At 37.1% G+C, this 7908-nt stretch overlaps 1 protein-coding gene across 3 annotated transcripts in view; it reads right to left on the reverse strand.

Moving 5' to 3' along the window:
* Positions 1 to 4487, reverse strand: part of LOC117477667 (relaxin-3 receptor 1-like) — a 44982-nt gene extending 40495 nt beyond the window's left edge. For 2 of the 3 annotated variants that reach the window (XM_034124393.1, XM_034124395.1), the window contains exon 1: positions 4240 to 4480. The gene's annotated coding sequence lies outside the window, so the exon portion shown is untranslated. Of the gene's footprint in view, positions 1 to 4239 lie in introns of all 3 variants that reach the window. The other variant, XM_034124396.1, reaches the window with a different exon arrangement.
* Positions 4488 to 7908: the final 3421 nt, after the last annotated feature.

The following is a 7908-nucleotide window of genomic DNA, read 5'->3' on the forward strand; positions in this document are numbered from 1 at the left end:
CAGCTTCATCCACGCTGGGCGTTGCTGTTATCACTTGCTCAGTGTCATTTCATTTGACCAAATGTCTTTACATATACATTTAATAGATTTTATTATTATCCACCTTTTTGTTTTATGTCCTTTTATTTAAAACATTCTTTGAGACTTCATCTTCTGGTTCAAATTTCAATAAATGTAATTTGTATAATCACTCTTTTGTCTTTATTCTACATGAAAATGTTAGAGATTCCATATCTGTTGATTATTCATATCTTCCTCAGGCTAGGAATAGTATGTCAAGTTTTTAATGCTAAATATATATCATTTTCTCACAGGATATAGAATGAGACAACACAGTTTGTATCCATTGTGTATAAATAAATGCTTCAGCTCTTCAGACCAACATAGTAAGATGTGAGCATGTTCCTAATTGTGTTGGTATGCACAAATGGTATGGTCTGTTTAATAAAGCAAATCTGCCACTTTTATATTGTAGAATTTGTTAAATTAAAGCAGTCTTTAATTGTTTGTCCTAAACATAGCAATATATGCTTTTGAAATGTAACATGTCTTTGAAAAAATAACAGCATACAGTTTATATTGTGTATCACCTTTAGCTTGAAAATACATAGATGTGGTTTTTTTATCTATAAAATATATAAATAGACAGACAGACACTTTATCAATCCCAAATTGGGAAATTATTTAACAGCAGCAGTGTGTTCAGGTATTAAAATATTTAAAGTTGGAATAAAGTATAAACTACACAACACAAGTATAATGGACAGCAATCCATAAGGTAAGTCCGATATGTTCATGAAAACTCCCCAGGAGACACCAACACAAATGTGGCCGAGTGGACTCCGGAGTTTGCTGCATGAGTTGCACTGTACGATCTGTGGTGTAGTGGGCTGTCACTCAAAAACTGAGTAGCCAATGGGGACGCACCCCTGAAAGTCCCGCCCACCTGGGACGTTTGTGTCAAAATCGAAAACAAAAAATGAGGGAGCGCAAACGAGAAGAGCTGCAGCGAGAGCAAAAGTCTGATCATTGAGAAAGAAGCAGAGAACTGCAAACAAAAAGATATGTTAAAACAAAGAAAAAATACTTATAGTTTACATGATTACACAAATGATTTGTTTGCAACTTATAGTTTTATTTTTTAAATTAAATTAATTTTGCTTGACTCAGTTTTTTTTTCTCTTAAACTCTTAGTTTTGCTTGATTCTGAGAAAGTGTTGCTTTATCTTTATGAAACAAAACTAATCCCATAAACAAGCAGCTGCCAACTGCTTTTGTTTTCAAAAGATTCAAGGCCATTTTTAAATATGAGGATTGTAGACATCTTCATTGTTTGGTTGTTTTTGAGGTGACATAGTGAACATTTAAGACTTTACATTTCATGAGTAGTGCTTAGGGTGCATGAGATTGAATGAAATGGCCATGAAAGATATAAATGAACTGCAAGTATAAAGAAAAACGAGCGAACGATTCACAGCTACAGTTAAATGCTGTCTCGAAACTCATGTAGAACTGAAATACTCAACTTACCAAAAATGCACAAAGTTTAGCACTTAGTTTGAAATAGTTACCCTGTGACTGCCTATTTCAATAAATACAAAGCCAAAATAAACTATTATTATATGTCAAAATATACCAGCTACAAAGCCGCCAGGTGGCTATAACCCAAATAAGCACCTCTAACTATAGAAGAGAAATAAGTATGGTAAAGGTGGCAGCAGTAAGCTAAGAAACATCAATGATTCAGCAGAATATTCAGAAGCTAATAAACTACAAATAAGCATCAGATGATCATGGGTTCATACTGTAAGCTCAATATCATGAGTGCAGCATGAGGCAGAGATCAGAGCTGATCCGTTAGATGCATCCATGATTATGAATAATAATAAAGCAGGCTGACATATAACCCACACTTTGAGTTTAAATGTTTATCTAAGGCTTCACTTAACATGAGGTGAAGGATGTAAGAAGAGTCGAGAAAGTAGGGCACCACAAAATATATCGTTTTTAACTGTCGTCTTGCAATGTCATCTTGTCCATTAGAAACATAGCAAAAATCTCTTTTTTACGTTTAAAGAGTATCAGTAGAAAATAAGTAAGCTTCATTTTTTTTCTTTGATTTGCTTTGACAGCATTGCAAAAGCAGCAGAACTAAAAATAGTTTAATTTAAATCAACATTATTGCACATACTCTGAAATCGTGCAGGGCTATACAGTTACACATGTACAAGTTTCCATAGAAACCAATATAAAAAGAAAGAAATCCCAGAAATAAATTATATTCTCTATAGAGACTAGAGGTAAGACTGAAGCAATATCAAAATCCAAATCAGCAGCAGGTAAGGAGGATTTATGTCACGCACACTAATTCTAAATCTAAATACTCAATTATGAATACTCAAATCTCAGTTTCCATTTTCACAAACACAAATCAAGTTCCTGTAGGCAACACAATGCAGTTAACGAATTAAAATAAATAGAAAATAACAATAGTTGCCAAGGGAATAATGACAAAGAAAAGATAGAACATTGCATATAAGGACAAAATACACAGCAGATTACAGCGTGAGATGTTCAGCAGGTCAGCAGCCACAAGCTACAAGTTAGCATCTCCTCCTGGGACCCAGCCCATTGAAAATGTCCACTGACTGTAGTGGACATTTTGTTAACATGCATCTCATTTGACTCTTTTGAGCTACTCTATAAATCTGTGATGTACTGTACAGAGGACATCCTGGTCTTTCCAGTGATATGTAATTGGTTAAAATTGCATGCTGGGAAGTTCCTCTTTCTTTTCATCCAAAATGGCTGGCATACCATAAACAAAATGTTATAGAAGCAGGAGGAGAAGTCAAATATTGTTGAATAATTGTAATTTTTACCATGAAACTCATATATGTTCTTGTTTATTAACATGTGAGGAACTATATAATTAGTTCTGAAAGCAATCAAATAATTCAAGTTTTGAAATAACAGCTCTTTTATAAATGGCCATCCTAGTGGACGTCAGGACCATCTTCATGGACTTAAAGGTGGGGTAGGTAATTTTGGAGAAACCAGCTCGAGTGCGCTAGAATTTGAAAATACACAACTGGAGAAAATCTGCCACTTCCTTACAGAGCCCCTCCTCCAACACAGTACACACGAACGCGCACATGACCAATGAGGGCACGAGATAAATTTGTGCACAGATGGAAGGCTGACAGGCAGGTAGGCTATCCAGTTATTTTAGCCGGGCCGGCTAAAATGATTGGTCGTGCTTTTTACAGTACTACGGCTTCCACAGATGACATTTTTTTATGGATTTTTTGTCAAAGCACTTAAGATATTCATTGCTATCGGGATGTTAAGAGCATTCCATGGAATATAACAAAAAGTGTATCTCGAGCCGGTTTCTCAAACTTACCTACCCCACCTTTAATGACTCAATATTGTTGCAGGAGACGGAACTGAAGCAGACATTTTCTATACCAGATAGTTAAGGGAGATTCAGATTTTGAGCTCTCAGATGATGAGAGAGATGAGGATTTCACACCTGGGATAGAAGAGGGTCGAGAAGAAGGGGGGAAAGATGCAGACAGAGAGACAGATAGGGACGAGCTGGAAAGACATGGCCCTCTGTGGGCCAAGAGTAGCACGTATGTCTTATTGTTGTTTTTATTTTAAGTGGAGCCATGAAAAATGAGAATTGCCTCAGGAATGCCAAGTTTGTTTCTAAGAGCATGGTAAAATGGAGACCACATCCATAAAACTAGTCAAGATTACCCTACAGCTCGTGCCGACCAGAGTCAATGAGGTACTTTTCCCACTACATTGACTACAAAGTCTTTGAAGATCTGGAAAGATTCACCAAAAACCAAGTGACCAAATCAACAGCAATGTTCAGATCAATTACCTATTTATGTTTTAAATAAAGGTGAATGTATTCTTGTATTAATATCACTCTATAACCATAATTCGTTACATAGTCTATCTGTTAATTTTGGCTGTCTTTTCAAACTAAAATGGTCCTGATGTCCTCTACAGTGGACATACTGTAACATTTAAAAACTAAATACAATTTAAAAAAGTCTAAATTGCAAGATGTTATTTTAACCCTAAATAGGTAGGAAATAAAAAATAAAGAACATTGGAAAAAAACAATTTCCTCGGTTCCCAGGAGGATATAGCATACACAACACCAACTGAACATAGCCAAGACAAACACTCACAATGTTAGCACAAGCAGTAAACACTTACCTTGATGAACTGAAGAGTAAATCCTAAGTGATGATATGAAGTGATTGCAAGTCAAATTTGGAATAACAGGACCGAAAAACTCCACTTCCGGTTTGTGGCCTCAGCTGATTTCGGAACCAGCATCAAGCAGGAGCTTTTCCTTCACAAAGCAATCCTGAGTTGAAATGTGTGCACTATTGCAGGGAGGATTCCTTTAGACACGACATCTGAGCACAGTTTTGCAGCTGATTTTAGCACACCTGATGCATCGCAGGTGAGCAGCACGGGGAAACAAGTGGGCGGGGCTTTGAAGGGTTTAAATAGCACGCCTTCAACTGAGGGTGCGCTCGATATACTGCATGGTGCAGTCAGGTGAGTTTAGGAGAGCACTTGACTTGAAACTGCTCGCAGGCTTCACACCATTTAACGTGTTTTCCCAACATTTTCTGGAGAAACTTGATTCAGGTTTGGTATCATTTTGATGATGTAGAGATCTTTCAACGTAAAAGTTTAAATACAAATTTAATTCAAACAGTAATTCACAAAGAAATCTCACCTTTAGGTCAATTAAATAGCTGTTTAATAGATTGGCCCCCAATGTAGTGTGATATTGTGGTAATGCACATTTTTAACATGATGCTAAATTTGCCTATATGTATTCTGATTATAACGTATATCTGTTTGGAGAAGTCCATCAGGATTTGTAATCCACGCACACCACCAAATCTCGAGCTATAAATCATTCTACAAAGCCTTCATATTTTTCCAAATTGGATACATTTCTGGCATAATTTATTATCTAATCAGTGGCCAGAAAAGTTTAAGCTGATCTGAAACCTCTTTGCCTGATTGAAAGACTGACACGTCTTGTGTGAGTTACTGAAAGGCTGAAATACTGTGCGATGATGGCAACGCTAAATGACAGTCTTGCCTCTGACAAGTGGCAAATGGAGAGGATTACCATGAGCCAATGAGCTACAGAATGAATGTATGTTCAAACCTCATTTGAAGTGGCATCTGTGACATTGCCATGCCAATTTAGAGAGAATTCAATCTGCTGGCATCAACTCTCTAAAACTGTGATTGGACTTGTGAAGAGACCAATTTGTTTCCAAATGTGCAGTCAGGCCTCTTTGTGATTATGATACGATATCTGTATTTATTCTTGAGCTTCAGCAGCTGTATTCTCAACTCCATCAGCACTCAAATTAGCCTTTCTTATCAAGTATTTGAGGGAAGATTAGAACACAATACAGTCTATCATTTTGAGAGGCAGGGTTAATGTTTGCTCGGATGTTTGAGAGGTTATCAGCTGTCAGTACAAATTGCTAGAAAGTTGATGAAGTCTGTGTTTCATTTGTGACCAGCAGTTAATCCAATGTACCAGATTTGTATTCTGGGATGAATTATTTTTGATGAGCCTGCCAGCCCTTTTTTCCCATCAGTTTGTGCATGCTTGCACAAGTTGCACAGTCCATAAATGTCGCTGTCAGGGTTAGGACTTTTCTCGACGCCTGTTCTTCTCAAGATTTGTTGGAAAATATATACAGTATATAGATATTTTCCAAAGCAATGTTACCTTTTTTCCCACAGTTTGATTGTCTGTTTGACAGTTTGTCTATCAGCATGATTACAGAAATACTACACTGGACCGATTGCTTGAACAAGTGGAAGGGTGTACTATGGGCCAAGGAAGGAAATACATTTTGGAGTGGATCCTTATTATGTTGCCAACATCAGAACAACAACTTACACTTTTAATAGGGAGCATATGCAGTTAACCATGAGAGACGTCTGCGCCATTCTAGATCACATTAGTTTTGTTGCAAAGATACTAAGGTGCAATTGTGGACAAACACTTATTGGCTTTCTTGCCAAGAGTTGAAAGATTGTTGTCGAACAAATAAGTAAAATATATTGAAAATTAAGCATAAAATTGACAACTAATCTTGGGTCTCTGTAAATTAAAACGTATGATTAATACCGGCTTTTTATTTAAAAACAATTATATAAACTCTCATATGATCTGGCTCTATCTAAATACAAATGAACTGTACTTAAAGGTGGGGTAGGTAAGTTTGAGAAACCGGCTCGAGATACACTTTTTGTTATATTCCATGGAATGCTCTTAACATCCCGATAGCAATGAATATCTTAAGTGCTTTGACAAAAAATCCATAAAAAAATGTCATCTGTGGAAGCCGTAATACTGTAAAAAGCACGACCAATCATTTTAGCCGGCCCGGCTAAAATAACTGGATGGCCTACCTGCCTGTCAGCCTTCCATCTGTGCACAAACTTATCTCGTGCCCTCATTGGTCATGTGCCCGTTCATGTGAGTTGGAGGAGGGGCTCTGTAAGGAAGTGGCAGATTTGTTCCGGCTGTGTATTTTCAATTTCTAGCGCACTCGAGCTCGTTTCTCCAAAATTACCTACCCCACCTTTAAACTTAGATTCAGTAAAGAAAATAAAAAGTAACCAGATACTTACGAAAAGAAAAGTAATCATAAGAGACGAAACATAACAGATAAGTAAAAAAACATTATGTGTAATGACAAAAAACATACTATAGATGTGAATATATAATATTTTTATATGCTATAAAAAAGCAATATCTCTTACTATATTCGTTTTTCGTGTTACTTAGATTTGAAAGCACCAGTTCTGTTTGCAGGACGCTGCATGAAATCCTGCGTGTGTCTCACGGTTTGATTATTGTGATGAATGATTATCATCTCGGTTGCTCTCACAGGGCAGCAGAGTAAAGGAATGACCAGTTTCTTAGACTATTATCTCTCATCTGTGTGTGCAAACGGCACTTTAATGCTTCAGAGGAGATGAGTAGGAATACAATTAGAATAACTGGATGTGAAAGAGGAGGCTCACTCTGGTGGGGCCTGGTGTTAAAACAAATTGTGTGTGAACGAGGGTGAGAGTGTGTTGCGGCAGAGAGTTGTGTGTGTGTGTGTTTGTGTGTGTCAGGATGTGTGTTATGTGTGCAGGGGAGCTTGTGTATACCCTGTCATATGATAAATGTTCTCTCTCCTATAATCTATGTGCTTCAAAATATGATGTATGTGAGGATGAACTTTGAATTATAACCTAAAGAGTGACTCATTAATCTTCTGACTTTGGAGGGGAGTGGACCAGTGGAATCCATTTTGCGTGTTTATGTTTTATGAATAATGCAATATTGCGACCGGCCAGCTGGATCTGGGCAGTGACGTTCAGACATGTAGAAGACGACACACAAGCAAACAGCTCAGTTTTCTGGAATGAAAAGGAAGTGAATGCATGTTAGCAAGGAAGGTCAAAGATCCTTTAAAGATTTCACTCTGAGCCACACCTGACCTCAGTGCCCTGGAAACAATGTCGATGCTTCATTTCCTCGTGTAGTTTATCACTTCAGTGTATTCTGAACTGTAAAATCGCCTCACATAATACCACACTTACAGACTAAATGTAATTAGTATTTGCACAAGGTCAGCAGAGAAGGCAAAGCAGGGATTCTCTACCTTCATAAATCCCTTAAATCAAGAATGCTGCATTCAAGAGCCTCTTGGAAAAATGGCGTACATGGGCTTTAAAACTGACTTTGATGTTTCCTCTACCACTATCTTCAGGTCCGAATTTAATCAGTCCAATAGTTTTGTTAGTTTTAAAACACCAAACTAATGCTTAACCTTAAAG

This window comes from Trematomus bernacchii, unplaced genomic scaffold (assembly GCF_902827165.1).
Source record: "Trematomus bernacchii unplaced genomic scaffold, fTreBer1.1, whole genome shotgun sequence".
Classification (NCBI taxonomy): Eukaryota; Metazoa; Chordata; class Actinopteri; order Perciformes; family Nototheniidae; genus Trematomus; species Trematomus bernacchii.